General features: G+C 39.7%; 1 pseudogene; it reads right to left on the bottom strand.

Annotated features, from left to right (window-relative positions):
* Positions 1 to 3424: 3424 nt before the first annotated feature.
* Positions 3425 to 17000, bottom strand: LOC133792321 (pentatricopeptide repeat-containing protein DOT4, chloroplastic-like; annotated as a pseudogene).
* Between the last annotated feature and the right edge of the window lie 1510 nt (positions 17001 to 18510).

The following is an 18510-nucleotide window of genomic DNA, read 5'->3' as shown; positions in this document are numbered from 1 at the left end:
AATCCTCATGAAGCAACCAGAAGGTTTTGAAGTGGAAGGGAAGGAAGAACAAATGTGTCTACTCAAAAGGTCATTGTATGGGCTAAAAAATAACCCCGGCAATGGTATAAGCGATTTGATGTTTTTGTTACCAAAGTTGGTTTCAAAAGGAATGCTTATGATAGTTGTGTGTATGTTAGAAATATAAAGGGGCTAGTTTACTTACTCTTATATGTTGATGATATGATAATATCCAATAAACATATGGGAGAGATCAACAAAGTAAAAAAGTTATTGAGTAGGGAGTTTGACATGAAGGATCTTGGACCTTCCAAGAAAATTCTTGGTATAGAAATCACTTAAAATAGACAGCAGAAAAGACTCAAGTTGTCTACGAAAGGGTACATTTCAAAAATCCTTAGCATATTTGGTTTTGCTGATGTCAAGATAGTAAGCACATCGTTTGGACAGCAGTTCAGACTCTCAAATACACAAACTCCTACCACTGAAGAAGATGTCAGGTACATGGAGAAGATACCATACACAAATATAGTTGGAAGCATCATGTATATGTTATATTATTTCATATAATATAATATTAGATTAAATAATGTGACAAAATGTGATTTGTCACACCTTGTAACATATTATTGAGAGTCACAAAATTGGACACATGTGTGTGCCTAAATGTGATATTTTGGAGTTACAAAATCAGTTACAAATTTGTAACTCCCAAATATTACCCAATAATGTGTATATTATATGTTACACATTTGAGATTGGATTTCATAAAGCCATTATAAAATATGGCTGTTGGAGATATGATTTTAACCCCGATAATGTGTTTTGGGAGTTACAAAGTCATTTGGGAGGGTTTGGAACCGTTTGGAAAAACAACACATTTTCAAGTGCTGAAAATGGGTTATGGCCGCGGCCACTGAATGATTGTGGCCGCGGCCTGGGGGACAGAAAGCAGTGGCTGCGGCCACTGATGTCCCTGGCCGCGGCCACAGGTGCATTTCAGGCCAATTTTTCAGTTTTTTCAAAATGTGTTGAACGGTTCTAAAAACCAAAATAACTCCAAAATCTCAATTTTAATTCCATATTAATCCAATTAAACATTGGTAATAGCCTGGGGGTTGGTGGAATTTGAAATCCAAAGGGTATCTCAAACTCTATAAATAGGAGCCTAATGCTCACTTGTAAGACACACCATTTTCCTTCCACAAAGCACTTGGCTGGAAAATACACCAAAAGACTTGATAATTCCAGAGAGCTATTTCCTAGAGAGATCCCTTAGTGCGTAGAGAATAGGGGGACATAAGCTTTTGGACAAAGGTCTTGAACCTTGTTCAAGTTAGTGATCCCCACTACTCTACACTTTGGTTGTGTGGGAGTTTGTTTTATTTTCATTCTTTTGATCTTGTTGATTTTATTTACTTGTATTATTATTGTATTGAGTTTGTAATCCTCTTCTTCTATTTCCATTTATATATTTATTGGTATATTTTGTTTTAGAGTTTTAGTTCTAATAATTCTCTTCTTTCTCTCTTTTCTACATTTACTTGTATTGTTGGTCATTGAGTTGTAAATCTATTTATCTATCATCTTGTCCATTGTATTTTAGCATAGAGTTGTAATATTTCTTACTATTTCCATTGAAATAAAATATATTCTCTAACAGTATATAATGGTATGCACTATACTCGATTTGTGTTATGGAGGGAGTGCAGTTAGCAGGTTTATGGGAGAATTGGGTATTGGGCATTAGAGAGCTGTTATATGGATTATGAGGTTTCTTAAAGGTACCATTAATGTTGGATTAATATATGGTCCAAACAACACTAATTTAGAGGTTGTAGGCTATGTGGATTCAGATTATGTAGGAAAAATTGACTCTAGGAGATCCCAAACATGTTATGTCTTTCAACTCAAAGGCTGTAGTATAGGTTGGAAAGCCAATCTCCAATCCATTGTTGCCTTATCCACCACTGAGGAAGAGTTTATTGCTTGCACAAAAGCTGTCAAAGAAGCATTATGGTTGAAGGGGATAACCAAGGAGTTCGGACTTGAACATAAAGTAGTGACTGTGTACAGCGACAACCAAAGTGCCCTGCATCTGAGCAAAAATTAGGGATTTCACGAGAGGACCAAACACATAGACGTACGACTTCATTTCATCAGGGACATAATCTCATAAGGGAAAGTGAAGCTACTACTGAAGACAATCCATCTGATATGCTCACAAAGCCACTACCAACAACCAAGTTTAGGCATTGTCTAAACTTGCTACAGATTGTTGAAGATTAAACTCAATGATCTTATGATTCTACACTCTATACATTTTTTCTGTTATGTAAGTACATTAGCAGGCAAGGTGGAGAATTGTGATATATTGCCTATCAATGTACCATTTCTGTTTTAGTACTCTTCCTAGTCTAAGAGTTAGTTAAGTTAGTTATGTATTTTTTCCTTATGACCGAACCTATGTCTAAAAATAGGTTCCTAGTTCTTTTGTAATGACTTGACTTGATGGAATCATTTTTCTAAGTACTAATAAACAAATTTTCTAGTTCAATTGCTTTGTTCTTGGTTGTTGTGTGTGTGTGTTCGATACAGTGGAGAGAGCCAAGTTATTGGGTGTTCTTGGAAGCTTGAGTGTGTGCATGTGAAATTGAGAGCTTGGCATAACAAAAATATATATAATTTCGAATCGATTGTATCTACGTTGAATATTATTTATATATAGTTAGGAAACTGAAACTAGAGCAAGAAAGCTGAAAACAGAAAGAAATAAAGCTGAGTAAATCTTTTAGAAAAGTATGATCCTTCAATGAATAGAACATACGTGTAGGCTTGTATTTATAGATCAATTGACACAAAGAAGTTAGAGTTGTCAGCTCAATAACAGACTAAATAGAATACAGTTGGGACACCTATCTAACTTTCCAATACAAGTCTAAGTGAGAACAGTATTAACGGTTTTAACCGCCTGACTGTTATTGTCTACAATATTGCTGAATATAAAAAGAATGAAATTATTTTGCTTATTATTATTATTATTTTTTTTAAAAAGTCTCTTATTCTGTCATAATTAAACAATGATACAAATAGTTATATTTTTTTAATGGCATTTAAAACTTGATAGTAAAATTCATATTGAACCTATTAAAAGTTGAATAACAATGTAATGGAAACTTAGACAAGTCTAACAATGTCAAATAAAAACAATAGGATTAGTGCAAGGCTAATCTAAATTATGTGCATTTCCCATATCTAGAAACAATAAGATACACAAAAGACCAATTGTGTTATATGTGGCAATCAATTGCCTGAAGAAACTTGGCATAGTAGTTTCTGAGGCCTTTACAAATCAATTATTTTGAACCTATAATGTATAATATAACCTCATTTTGTGTACACGATTGGACTACATTCATGTTAGTTAAACCAAAATTTTACTTGACTCAATATAAGAGCATACACCTTGATAAGAATGGTGAAATCTATAGTTCTCTCCTTATGATCTCTCTTTCTTCAACCATGGATATGTATTTTGCTGCAGCATGACAATCCCCACATATCCTCAAGTTCTTGATTATTCTCAAAGGGGTTCAAGCTACTGTGCTAATCAAGCCAAAAGCTAAAGCTAGCTTTTCACTATGTCCACAAAGACTAAACTCCTTTTCAGCTTCTTCAACATTCTTCAGTACATAATCTGTATCGAGAACATATCCAATTTTCTTTATCTGAACATACAAGCTTTCCATCTTTGCTGCTATCTCTTCCATTGATTGATGTGAAGTATCACAAATGTTGAAGCTGTGGACCTTTCTCTTGACCTCAATCCAACTGCACCTGGTGATTTCATCACTCCCCGTTCCTTCATCAAAGAACGTATTTTAGATGCTTCCTCCCATCTGCCTGCTGCAGAGTAAATGTTGGCTAGAAGGATATAGTTTCCAGAAATTTGAGGCTCAAGCTCAAAAAGATGCCTGGCAACATATTCTACAAGGTTGGGATTGTTATGAATTCTACAAGCCCCAAATTGCAGCATTTGGTTCAAATGGAATCTTCTTTATGAACTCCAAAGATTCTTCGAACTGTCCTGCACGAGCCATTAGATCAACAATACAAGCATATTGCTCTATAGCAGGTTCCATATTATATTCTTCTTTCATTAGTTTGAAACATTCCCATCCTTCCTCTACTAGCCCTGAGTGAATGCAAGCAGATAAAAGATTTGTGAACGTGACATGGTTTGGCTTAAGTCCCTGAGTATTTATCAGTTGAAAAAGGTTTATAGCATCCCTTCCAAAGCCATGCATCCCATACATTGAGATCATCACATTCCAGGAGACGAGATCCTTATTAGGCATTGCATCAAAAACTCTTCGACTCAGTTGGATTGAGCCACAAAGGCCATACACATCAAGTAAAGCATTCCATACAAAGCTACTAGTGTCTAGCCCATGCCTGATTATAAATTGGTGAATCTCTTTGCCTTGGCGCAAAACTGTTAATCTTGAACAAGCTGGAAGGACTAAAATCATTATCACGGTGTCTGGTTTTATATTAGCAAGATCCATGTCTCTTAACAAATTTAAAGCACTGACCCCTTGTCTGCTTTGTGCACAAGCTGTTATAATTGAATTCCATTTAAAAACATCTTTGTTAGAAAGTTCACTGAAGACAGAGTAAGAAAATTCCAGAGATTTACATCTCGAATACACTGAATTAAGAGCATTGCCTACACCTGTTGACAATTTAATTTGTTGTCTTATCAAGTATGCGTGAATCTCCTTTCCTAATATTAAATCCTTCATTTGTGCACAAGCAGCAAGAGCCCCAAAAGAGATTAAGTTAAGCTTTATGCCTGTTCTGCTCATCCTGTACAGAAGTTCAAGATCAGATTTTCCATCTCCTATACGAGTGCAACCAGATATCAATCCATTGTAAGTAATTATATCAGTTTTCACTCCTAAAACCTCCATATTAATAAGAAGTTTAATGACTTCCTTACAACAACCTCCAAGAGCATAACCATATAGCATTGAATTCCAGGATACCGAGTCCTTTTATTTGATATCATTTAATTTTTGACGGGCAGCTATCAAAGACCCACGTTTATCATAGAATTCAACCAGTGTGTTACTCACGAGCAAATTTGTGTCCAATTCCTCCCTCTTTATACAATAGCCATGAATTTCTCTGTGTTGACTCAAAGATAAGCTAGTGCTAGCTTAAATTATGCTTGAAATAGTCATGGAGTTTGGTTTGACTCCTTTCATAAGCATTTTCCTAAATAAAAGCAATACTTCAGAGGAATAAGTATTCTTCTCGTATCCAGTTATCAGTGAAGTCCAAGACACCACATTGGGTCTGTAATCTTCTGAATCACTCAACTCATTTAAATATTTAAAGGCCTCTTTGAGCTGCCCGTTCTGAACATATCCCGAGATAACTGAATTCCAAGTTACTTGATCAGGCATTACACCATCAAGCTCATGGAATTAATATACCTCCAAGCTCTCTTGAAACCACCTTTAGCTGCCTAACTCGAAACCAGGATGTTCCACATGACAATATCCTTAAATTTAATATCGTCAAACAGCCGTCTAGCAATGCCCATCCTTCCAGCTGAAATGAAAGAATGAAAGAATCGAGCTGTGAAGAAATGGGGTTATGGAGTTAGCCATTAAAATTTCTCAAAGCGAAAATCAACCATAATTGAGTTATTAAAGAAATTTGAGTACAAATATCATAGTTTGTTTGGACCCAAAATAGAGAGCTTCAGATTTTTTTCTTTCTTATTTGAATGGCCTGACAAAACTTAGAAAATGATAGTGTTGTACCTAAAAAAACACGAGTTGAATCATCTTATTTAGCTGGCAAGCAATAAATAAAGTTTATTAAGCTCTGGAGATGCGCTGTACTAGCTCCACGATGAATAGATCGAGTTTACGTCAATCGAGGTTATCAGGAGGCTCCCTAGATTATGCCAGATAGGTGTAATGGAGGTCGAATGGAATCATTCCTAGATCACCTTCATCGGGCTACAAGCATCTTTCGGGTCACATCGCCATAACGTACACTTTGAGTTCAAGAGACTTTATATACATAATTAGTGTATTACAATTCTTGGTTGATAAATATGTAATGTCAGAGAATCAATGTATTTAAGGAATTTATTTATAATTTAGAAGTTACCTATTCTTGCAAGTTACAAAATATTGAACAATTACCCAAAATTGTCAATCAAATCCCTACAAATACGGGGGAATGGACAAAGGGATAAAATTTTGTATGCAAAAACTTTGTAGAGAGCCTAAACAGAATAACATAAACTAGTGGACTAGGTGAATTTTAATCACTAAGCCAAATAAAACTTCTTGTGTTCTTTATTTACGGTTTCCTAAAAGCCTAATCATCTATTTTTAGATTTCTTAATCTATTATTGGCAAAAAATTGCATCAATAGATTAGTAATTTCATTGAGAGATCGATTAGGCTTGTTAATACTTTTCAAGGAATTTTCATCCAATCAAAATGGTGGTAACACGATCAATGCGCGACAATGAGTCGGAGAGGCTTGACGTCCGTGGAGGGTTCCATGTAGTCAGCCCTGTTGGAGAGGGCACTTCTGCACCTCGTCGTCTTGGAAAACAACCCCAAATCCAGGACGATGACCACCACGACACTGGCAGCTCGTCATTGCAATACTGCTGCCACAACCCAGGTTATATCAGTGCGGTAGAACTGGAGAATGCTCAAATGAGGAGCCACCTCGCCCACGCCAATAGGCGTATTGACGAAATCATGTCGCGTTTACCCCCTCCTCTAACCAACAATAATGTCGGAAGGAGAACAAGTGGGTCCCACAAAACTAGGTTCCACATGGGTAATGCTCCTAATATAAGTCGTTCTGTTCGGACCGCAACCCCAAGCTCTGTGCCATCAGAGCAGATCCCCAGGAATAACCAACCCGCTCACAATCATAAGAATGAGAAGGCAACTCATGTCGCCAGAACTCAACCCGCTCACACTGGGCGAGTAAGGACTACTTCCATACGTACCCCCCCCCCCCCCCAAATCCTCCAGCACCAGTCTGACCGACTGGTCAAGTGCAAAGAAATGAGGAAACATTACCTCCAGTCCAAGATTTTGGAGTGGATGATGGACGACCTAATTTAGTATGCTCTGATGGACGGCGGATCGCCTCGCCAATAAGGCATACGCCATCACTAATTCATCACCCAACACCCCCGCGAGCGCAGGGCAATGTATCAGCTCATAGAGACAATCAAATAAACTCTGCCCATAGAGAACTTACTTATGTTTCACGATCTCGGGATACTGGAATCTGAGTTCGTATTAATGACCAGACTTCGTGACCTCATCAACGAATAGTGAGCTTCGCGGAAGGCAGCTATTGGACGGAGAGTCAGAGAGTATTCGCAGTACACACTCTCAAAGGCAAGCGACCGATATGAGAAGTCACTTAAATTCAGCTTAGAGTTTCGCTATAACCATCAGTCCGATATGCGCGATCACATGAACACCCAATGAGGACAACGAGCTCACAACAACGATCTAAGTTATAATTAGACTAGGAAAAATCATTCAATAATGCATGATAATGGGAATGTCCTGATTAACCGAGCTCAACCTTGGAGGGGTAATGACCCGAATAATGTGCAGCTCGGAATGGGAGCTAACAGTCAACTCCCAAACAACTCGCTAATGAAGGATCCAACCCTTGAGTGACTTGCTATGATGGAGGAGCAAATGAAGCGTCTCCTGTCTGGTAGAAACCATGACGATTGTGATTTCGACAAGGGGCTCGAGCCTTTCGCTCCTCACATTGCTGCATCTCCATATTCAATAGGCTTAAAGATGCAAAACATGACTGCCTACGACGAAACAACTGACTCGTCAAACCACATTGGGAATTTCAATACGTTGATGAGAGGCCATAATGTCAACATCGACCTACACTGCGTCCTGTTCCCAGCTACGCTGACAGGACCATCCAGACTATGGTTTAGCAAATTTAAAAAGCATTCAATCATTTCCTGGTAATAGTTGTCAACAGAGTTTAAATAGAAGTTTCGAGTTGTGAAATAAGTATGGGTGGACGCCAACTGTAACGCCCTGGATAACCAAGACCGCTACACTGTGTGTTTGAAAGAGTGCAAGACTTGCTAATCAAGTCATTTGATTCGAAATGTGTTTCTAACGACACAAACAGATTAGGTTAAAAAGAATTTTGGTCATAAACGATTAAATTTTATTAAAAACAGATGTTTAATACATGGGATCCCAAATCAGGGTTTAAATGACGTAAATACAAAATTCTTAATCATAAATAAGTAACCCAGCCACTCTAATGGAAAAATATACGTTTTAGGTCCCTGTTCCTGAGCAAATCCTCGACCGTGGTGGCCGAGAAGCTGACGATGTACACCTCGCCCTCAGAGCTCTCCAACCCATGGTAAACTTGCCTTACCTGCACCATGTAGCATCCGTGAGCCGAAGCCCAGCAAGAAAACATAATATCATAACATAACAGTATTAGCAGCTAAACAGTTCGCAGATCATAATCCAATAATCACAAAGCATTAATCAGTTCCATCAAGCTATAAAATACATTCAAGGCTGCACACTGGTCATTAACCAATAATTCAGCTCCATCTAACTTATCAAATCACAGACAATAATCCACAATAGACACATGTCAAGCAATAACTAGGGTTAATGCCCACAGGCTGCACCCTCTATTTAATTCACTGCCTTTGGCTCACTTAGGCCAAGCCCAGTGACATACCCACTGACTCCGGCCAGCTTAACCGAGCTCAGTGATTAATAAGCTGTCCTCGGATACCAGTGTCCGAGCCGCGCTATGTGCGCAAATATTGATTTCGGCACCCTTAGGCTGCTTATCTCTTGTCCCCGTGGCATAATACCACCTCATGACATTTATACAATTATAGGGAACTCTTAGTCCCAACATATTCACATAACAATACATTCAAATATAGGAAACACATAGTCCCATCCTATCCACCTACACAGGTGCAGTTTTCTTACCTTGATCCCAAGTGCTTTAATTAGAAAGGATGACCCCCGAGCACGATCCATTCCCGAGCCCTAGCTTATCACCTAGTCACAACCAAGATAATGGATTCCATTAATATTCACATATAGGTTTTCATGTACAAAACTAACTTCCGGGAAGTCGAATCCCACCAAGCACAGAGGTGAGATTGATCCCGAGCACCCTAGGCTCGATCCCTGTACTTAAAAACCTTGAACGTTCAAGTATGCATCTAAGGGCTGCGGCCCCTAAAGCTTAGCCGCGGCCCTGCCCTCAAAACAGAACCAAGGCCCTCCATGAGAGAAGACACGCGCCGCGGCCCTTGCCTTAGGCACCGTGGCGCTCCCCCTTGGCCGAGCCCTCCTGGCTCATCTTCATCCTAGGGCCGCAGCGCTCTAGAATAGAGTCACAGCCCTTCCCTTCGAACCCAGAATTTCCCCCATTTCTAACATCCAAAACCTCATCCAAACCCATTTTAAACAATCCCCACAACACAACTCAATTATCCCAACACTCTAGCATGCTTCCAACAGTAAAACCCAGTAGAAATCTAGGCTAAAAACCCCTCAACACATCATTTTAATTTATGAAACTCACACCCAAGAACTTCAAAACTAGTCAGAAAATCTCAGAGATTCAAACATTAAAACTTTAATTTCAAACTTACCTTTGCTGCAGAATCAATCCCCAAGTAAAATTGAGCTAACTCCCAAGCTCCAAGCCTCAATTCAACCCTTAAATGTCAAAATCCACAATCTCTTCAAAACCAAGCATAATCACAGAATTTAACCATCATGAACAAACTTATAGCTTACCTTTACTCTTGCTAGAAATCCTTAGCTAATCCCTGAGTTAAGCTCCTAAATTATAGCTTCAAATTCTCTGAATTCCAATCAATTCCCCTTAATTTTCAGTAGTTCTTCTTGAGAGAAAGAGAAAAAGAAGAAGACAAGACGGAAGGCTGAGACTAAGTCAGTTTCTCTAAGTTTTTAAATAATTCCTTTGTTTTGTTTTATTAACTTAAGCTTTAAGGTTACCTCAAGGCTCAGGGCGCCAAAAATGTCCCCGAGGCAAAAATGGTAAAATCCACCAGTATTCCCACCTATACATCCTAACCTCAAATATATCTCCATATATTTATTTTCATAACCCGATAGTCTAAATAACTACCCGACACCTAAAACACCCCTGACCTGTCCAAAGTCAACTGTTAAACCCCTTTGTGACTTTTCCCGCTATCAAGCTCTACGATCGCCTTGTGCCGAAAGCTACAAACACACATATATGCATATATATATATCCACCTATCCACATAATAATGCGGTCTCAACAATTTTATCACACACAATCACGTTTACGCCCTAACGGGCCAAAATAACAATTATGCCCTTACCAGCCAAACTGGGCCCACATAATTATCCAATACCCATATTCATGTTTTCTTACGATTAATTCTCTTAACCTCCAATTATGCCCTCCCAGCACACTAATCAAGGCCCTTAAGCCTTAATAGTAATTTTGGGTCGTTACACCAACTCCTTGGCCAATATTAAAAAACAATCGGATGAGTCTCTCAAGGAATATATAAATTGGTTCACCAACATAGCAGCTCAGGCTAGAGAGGCTAATGACAATGTTAAGCTTATGGTGATGCGGTCAGGGATCACCGTGGGAGGTGAATTATGGAAAGAGCTCCAAAGGAAAGAAGTGAAAAATATTGATGAGTTCTTGGCCCGGGCTCAATGATGGATAAACCTCGAGGAGGTTGAATCCACAATGGCTAGAACCAGTCAAATTCCCACTTAGCCCACTGGAGTGGTAGAAAATATTGCAGCCACGGTTCAATCCGCTACCCATAATAACCAAGCAGGAAACAATAACAAAAGGAAAGAGAACAATGAAGCAGATCATGCAGGGTCAAAGAAAAAGAAAGCCGGGTATAAGTACGCCTCAATATTCACTGCATATACTAACTTGACGGATATGTGGGAAAATATATACTTAGCGAATTCTGCTCGCCTTTTGTGGAAAAAGCCAGAGCCCATGAGAAATCAGTGGGCAAAGAGAGATCCGACCATGTTTTGTCATTGCTACAATGATATTGGCCATAGTAATGATGATTACTGTCAATTAAAAGATGAGATCGAGACCCTCATCCGAGCTAGACCGTTAGTGTAGTACGCCCGAAATCGGGTAGCTCTTAATATTGTGGCTTTATAAATCTCGAGTTTTTCAAAACAATTATGATATGAACTAAGTTAAGAAAATTCAAAGGAAAGGAAAAACCCCGGACTAGATCAAGTATGAGGCCTGAATACTAATAGGTACATGCAAGTAGGCAATTAAAACCCTGGATATAACCAGGTCTGTTACCTGAAGAACAATTGGTCAGCTATCAAGCATACTCTTTGCTCTAAAACAGTCGCTATAACTGTGCATGTGTATAAAAACTTAAAAGGTTCAAAAACACAATGACAATAAATAGAAGGGAAAATGCATAAATAGTGTGGTTAAGTAAATATAAAATGAGGAAGTAGCCTCGAACAAAGACCTAAGGCAAATTGTCTCAGCCTATAAGGCCTAATTACAATGGATAAAAAATATCCCCAAGAAAATAGAAAAATATATAAAGCATAAATGGATGAGGCCTTTAACTCTGAGTTCAACAACTTACTACTGAGAAGAAATCTCTTCCTCCCCTTCATTTCCTCCAGTCCCTGAGGACGTGTCCACCGTATCGCCCGGTTCTTTTGCCAGCTAATCCTAGAATTTGGTGATATATTGCCCTCGCAACTCGGCATCCAGGAAGGAGAATCACCTTCCATGTTAAAGCACCAAACCTTGTAGAAAATTTATTCCATGGACTTTGCCAGCTCTACATCAGCTCCCATAACCTTCAGCTGGAGCTTCTTGATTTTTGCATCAACTTTCTTGACCTTCAACTAGTGCTCCTCGACTTTCCCTTGATTTTGGTAGGCCACAACTGCAGCGGCTAACACGTGGCAGCTACTCTAGGTCCGGGGAAAAGAATCTTAGACCGGGGGATTGGCTAATGAAGAGAGCAAGGACCATATGAATGGTCCTCGGGGCGTGACCTTACTTGGAGACATTCACATTTTGGAGATGGGTCACTGGACATGGCTTTTCCTGGAGAAATTTGTGCCTCGAGGACAGACCTCGGGGTGTGGGCTCACTTGGAAACATCCACGCCTTAGAGATAGGTCTCAGGGTGTGGCCTTGATTGGAGACATCTGCCCCTCGAGGACAGACCTCGGTACGAAACCTCACCAACGCTTGAGGTGCTTAATTACTCCACTAATGAATGTCACGTGTCCTCTGGTGAAAACACGGACAACAATATTTTTTTTTTTCAATTTCATCACATTTAAACTTAATGCATATGCATGTATATAGTATAACATAAACAATATCTAAAAAAATTATCATGTTTCATAGGATGCTAACACATATTCTAGTTCAACCTAAAGATATTCCAATTTAATCGAAACATTTCCTTCCATATCACATTTTTTCTTTGATATTTGTTTATTGTTTTGCTAAAAGTGTACTAGTTTGTTGTATTTTTTATTGTTTTGTTGAATACTCTTTAGTTATGAGCTTTATTATTAATTTTTATTAATTATAATATTTAATTGTTAAATGATTTGGTAATAGGTGTAAATCACCCACACCACACCGCAAAAATACGGTGTGGCATAAGTCTATGCGGTACGAGTTGCAGTTTGAAAAATTGCCCAAACTGCATATGGCGTGTGGTCCAATAATTTGACAAAAAATTGCACCGCCTGCACTGTGAACACCCCTATACACACATTTGAACAAGTACATTCAATTTAAAATCTAAAAAACATTAAAATATATTTTTATTTTTAAAAATTAAATATTATAGTAATAAATGTAAAATGTATATAAATATACAAAAACAATTTTTATAAAATAAATTAAAAATATATATACAAACAATGGTGTTGACCTGTGAAATTAGCCAATGGTCGTACGTACGATATACGACACCTTTTGAACGAGATAAATATAAATATACAACAGAGTACAAATATCTAAACAAAACACACAGAAATTTATAGTGGTTCAGCCCTCTTCTGATGAACAGTAATAACCTAATCCACTTAGTCTTTAGTATTGAATCACTCAATCGACAAATACAAAGATGAACTGAAGAGTTCACTCATCACAGATTTTCCCAGAAGTTAATCAAATGATCAATCTCAAAGTCTCTCCAAAAAGATCTGTCCAAGAATCCCCTATCTTTTATGAAGCCTTGGGTCCTTTATTTATAGTACCCAGGAGCTGTTACATGGCCAGCAAGACTGTGGATCGTGGTTTGGTACATGATCATTGGGTAGTGGAGATATGTGTCCACCTCCCCATGACTATGAGATCGTGGGCCTTCTCGTCGTTTCTCTGGATCGTGGTTGACAATACATGATTGAAACCTTCGGGAAAATGCTAAGTCTCGATATATCTATGAGACTTAGGTGCTAGGTCCGATGACCCTTTAGAGCTTGGGTGCTAGGCTTGATGACATTCTAGGTGCAAGGCCTGTTGATATTTTGGGTGCTAGGCCTGATGACCTTCTCGATGCTAGGCCAGTTGATTTTAGCTTGAACGAGCATGAACTTTATCAAGTGAAGTGTATTTGGGAGTTTAGGCCGACCACCCTATGAAGAATAGGGTGGGCCGACGACCCCATGCAGTTCTTGAGCATGCAGGCCGACCACCCCTAGAGGTTGGGGTTAGGCTGACCACCCCTAGGGGGCTATGGCCAGTTCAACCACCCCTAAGAGGTTTTGGCTTGGTCGACTTCCCTATAGGTTCTAGACCTATCCATTTTTGTTCATCGGTCTTTTTTCAATACTTTGTCGTTTTTCCATGACTTGTGATGCCACATGTCGCTTTCTCATTCGCCACGTAACCTCTTGAATTTTGAGGGATAACATTTGCCCCCAAAGTTTATCGTACTGTGGTCAACATTACGGTAAACTTGATCTGGCTCGAGATATATAATGTAGCAGTACTCTAGCATCAAAGTCCCTCAGGACATTACGTAGTACTTTTATCAACTATCGATAATTTGCTCAGCATGTATTTTTCAAGGATAATTGTAATTCCTAAAATTAATTATATTTTTCAAGGAAAATTAATTTCCTAAATATCGAGTATATTATTCAAGGAATTTTGAAGTCCTAAAAATATGATATATTTTACAAGGAGTTTTGAAGTCCTAAATATATAATATATTTTTCAAGGATATTAATTCCTACAAATAAAAAATATTTTTCAAGGAATCTGAATTCCTAAAAATATAAGATATTTTTCAAGGAATTTGAATTTTTAACCATACCATATATTTTTCAAGGAATTTGAATTCCTAACAATATGGTTAGCTTGAGAGGCTATAAGTAGGGACTCACTCATCACATCCCAAATCCATGCGCTTATCTCAAGGAAAGTCTGAGCTATGAAATTCTTCAAGCCTTCATCAACTCTATGCATCTTTTCCTGGGTAAGCATTCTTTCCCAATCTTTTACGTCTTTGATGAATATGTCTGAATTTCCTCACTTTACTCTATATTGATTTAAAACAACTGACTTGTTTGAATAAGAGAAACTTGTTTTTAATCAATGGCTTGATCTATGTTTCATATTGGCGTGATACTTTAGGTTTTAGAGGCATCTAGGCTGACCACCCATTGATTTTTAGGGCTTGAGCGATTTCTAGGCCTACGAATCCCATCATAGACCGACCACCCCCAAGGTTTCCCTTGCCTTGTGCGATTTTCTGGCCTACACATCCCATCATGGGCTGAGCACCCTTAGGGCTTCCTTAGACTGGGAGATTTCCAGGCTTGTGAATTTCAACATAGGGCGACCACCCTATGGCTTCCATCATGGACCGAGCACCCCTAAGGCTTCCTTAACCTGGACGATTTCCAGGCTTATAGATCTCATCATGGGCCGAGCACCCCTAGGGCTTCTATAGCCTAGGCAATTGCGAGGCCTACAATTCCCATCATAGGCCGACCACCCCTAGGGTTTCCTTGCCTGTGCGATTTCTAGGCTTTTAGATACATGCATAGGTGATTTCCAAGGATACAAATCCAGGCATAGGAGACTCCTAGGGTTACAAATCCAAGTATAGACTGCATTTCCCATGTCCTGGGCGATTTCCAAGGTTGCCAGGTCTGGGCGGTCGGCCCAACCCTTAGCATAGGCCGGCCACCATATTCCCTGGGTGATTTCCAGGGATCCAAGATCTAGGGTGGTCAGACCAATCTTACGTCGACCACCGGGGACCCTAAAATTTTTTTTTCTTTTAATTTCTTCATTTTTTCTCCTTAGTAATGGATATTGCCCCAGCTACTAGCCTATATGGTTCATGGTAGGGAGCTTCATTACGTCGATTTACTAACTTTACTTTTTGCCATTTCTTTGTAGTAGATGTCCAGCTCTTCTTCGTCTGACAAGTCTTTGAGCGAGCGTACTCCCCAAGAGCTGTTGGAAAGGGCGAAAATGACTCTCCCCCATTCCGCTCTATATTTGTTCAGTGACGAAGATTTCTTGAAAAGGTATAGCCCAATGGCGAGAGTAAAAAAGAAAACTCGGCAACCTTCTGAAGATAATCCTCACATTGCCAGGCACATCACTCAAGGCTCTTTGCCTGGCTCTTCTCAGCATAGTACTCCCAGTGGCTCTCAGGGCACATCTCAGCAATGTCATTCTTCTCAGCGGAGTCTGTCTGGTCTGTGAGACTCCTTGCAATGCCCTTTGCACTGGGATACCATTCGAGTTCCCTATCACTCTTCTTCTCAATGATAATATACCAAGGGATCTCATCACCAGGCTACTCACCCTCAGGAGCGTTCTATTCACAGATTCTAGCCTAAGGTGGTTCTCCTTTCTCTCAAGAGTAAGACAGTCTCACCAGCTGCACAATAGAAGAAGAGACGACAAAAAGAGTTCCATTCATCATATTCTGGTGCCACCTTTGCAAGTGAGATCTTATAGAAACTGGTTGAGAAGCATCGCCCTGCTGATTACGAGGTGGTTTGGTTCAAAGGGGATGCCACTGACATGACTGAAGAGAAGGTAAAGAACTTAAGGAAGGCCTTCAACCTTTCTGGCATTTCTATTACTATCCTTGGTCAAGGTGATAGAGCTGAGGACCCCCCTTTGGGCATGTGCGCTTAGACACACTCTGCCATTAAGTCTGGCACCCCCTTCCTCTTCATCCGTATTTCTGGAGGATGCAGAGGCCAACTACTCCAAGTTTAAGCACGTCTGGCCTTTTTATAAACTGCTCCCAACCTAGGCCATGATTTTTAGGGCCAAGGCTTTGATTTCCTTGACCCATGAGGAGAAGAACGTCAAGGTTCTTGTTACTTTGGAGAACCTTAGGAAGGTCAGGCTATTTTCTTCTATTGTCGTCGAAGTTTTGGATGAAGATGGTATCGAGCGCATGAACGCCATAGACTCCCCGAGGCCTATTCATATCGAGGTGGTACTCTCTTCACCCATGCTAGTCGGACAGGAAGGTGATGAGGTGGGTGCATCCGCGCACTCACTACTTGCTTCAAATGACTTTGATGAAGTCATGTTCGAACCCGAATCTCATTCAGAAGTTTAGACACTTGTATCATCACTACTTTATGTTTCATCTGTGTTTGGTATCCTGCTAATATTTTATCTTCTTTTGCAAGTTCCGATATATTCAGCTTTGTTCACACCCAATAAAGGTCGACTCCAACTGAGATTAGCCCTTCCGTTTGAGTGGCCAAGAGGGCCAAGGTTGAGCCTAAGCCGATAACGGAGGTCCCTCCTGAGGCACCTCCTTTGGCTCCACTAGCATCTAGTCCTGCCGCAGAGGTAGAGCCATCCTTGCCCATGTCGGATCCTTCCAGTATCACTGATGCGGGTGCCTCCTCCTCTGCGACTGCTCCCTTATCTGAGCAATACCAGTCTGCCATACCGAATTTAGGTGCCATCATGGACCAAGCTTCCCATCTGGAGCAGACGGCAATGACCTTTACTGGGATTAAGAATGAGGGCTTGAGCACCATCCTCACGAAGTCAATCCTTGACATTCAGAGTGTAAGTCCTCTAAATATATATATATTTTGTCTGGTTAGCTTGTGTGTTGATGTTATCTAACACTTGTATGTTTTTTGCAGGCACTGATGTTGGTCTCCCATGTCCATGATAGGTCTGTAGAGTATACCTCTACATTTTCCAACCTTCATTCTGAGCTTGACGCTATCCTCCAGGAGGTGCTGGACCTTAGGCATGTTCTTGGATCTAGGGATGCAGACAATGCTTTGAAAGATGAAGAGACCAGCACTCTTTGCAGTACCGTGGAGCTCAAACAGCAAGAAGTGACCGAGTTGACTCTCAGGGTAACCTAGATGGAGGGGAAACTTGCCAATCTGCTCAAACACTCTGAAGTTGAGAAAGAGAAGTTGATTGGTAACATGGATCAACTGCGGAAGGATGCTCTTGTCGAGAAGGAGCAAGAGATCAAGGATGCCTGGAACAAGGCTCGAAAGGAGTATTCAGAGACTGCTTTTCTCTTGCTTCTACTTGATCTGGAAGTCATACAAAGATCTGAACTTGGATTTCCTTCCCAAGAAGATGTGAGTGAAGGAGCTTAAGAAGTGTCTGGCTCGTGAGGTTGCTGAAACTCAGAGTGGTCTTTCAGATGATACTCCTCACCCTAGTTAGTCTTCTTTTGTTCTTTTATTCTTTGTCTTTTCTTTTGTTCCATTGGTGGGGCACCTTGTACTTGACAGTGTTTACATATGACATTTTATGCCTTTATGTTTTTTTGTTATGAGTACTCAGTGTATTGATTGAATTTTTTTTATTTCCAATGCTTACTAAGTATATCAACTCACAACTCTCATTGGTTTAGGTAGTAGTATACTATAAACACATGTATTTCACGCCCCATATTAACTTTACTCCCTTATGTTTTTCATGCTAACAATCATGGTAATGTGAGTAGTCTGATACTTAATCAAGTACTATGAACCAAATGGTCAGGTCAACCACCCCATGGGTGATAGGCTGACCACCCTATAAGGGACATGGCTAGAAGTCTCCCAACCAATGCCTTTTTTGTTTTTGTTTTTGCATTTTCAGAACATATGTTGAACAAATGTCCCTGAAAAACTTGATCTTGCTTAGTACTTAAGGTCACATCCTCATTGCTTGTGTATACCCTGATCGATATGTACTATATGCCCCCGAAGTGATCATAGGTTTAAAAGCCTTGGTCACTTTCTACTTGACCATGCCTTGCTTTGAGAGTTTAGACACGTAGTACTACCCTTTTCACCCAATGATGAAAGCAAAAAATGCTTGCCCCTCATTGGTAGTCGGGTGATGGTTTCATACTCA

Source organism: Humulus lupulus, chromosome 7 (assembly GCF_963169125.1).
Source record: "Humulus lupulus chromosome 7, drHumLupu1.1, whole genome shotgun sequence".
Taxonomy (NCBI): domain Eukaryota; kingdom Viridiplantae; phylum Streptophyta; class Magnoliopsida; order Rosales; family Cannabaceae; genus Humulus; species Humulus lupulus.
This window is presented reverse-complemented; position numbering and strand designations above follow the sequence as displayed.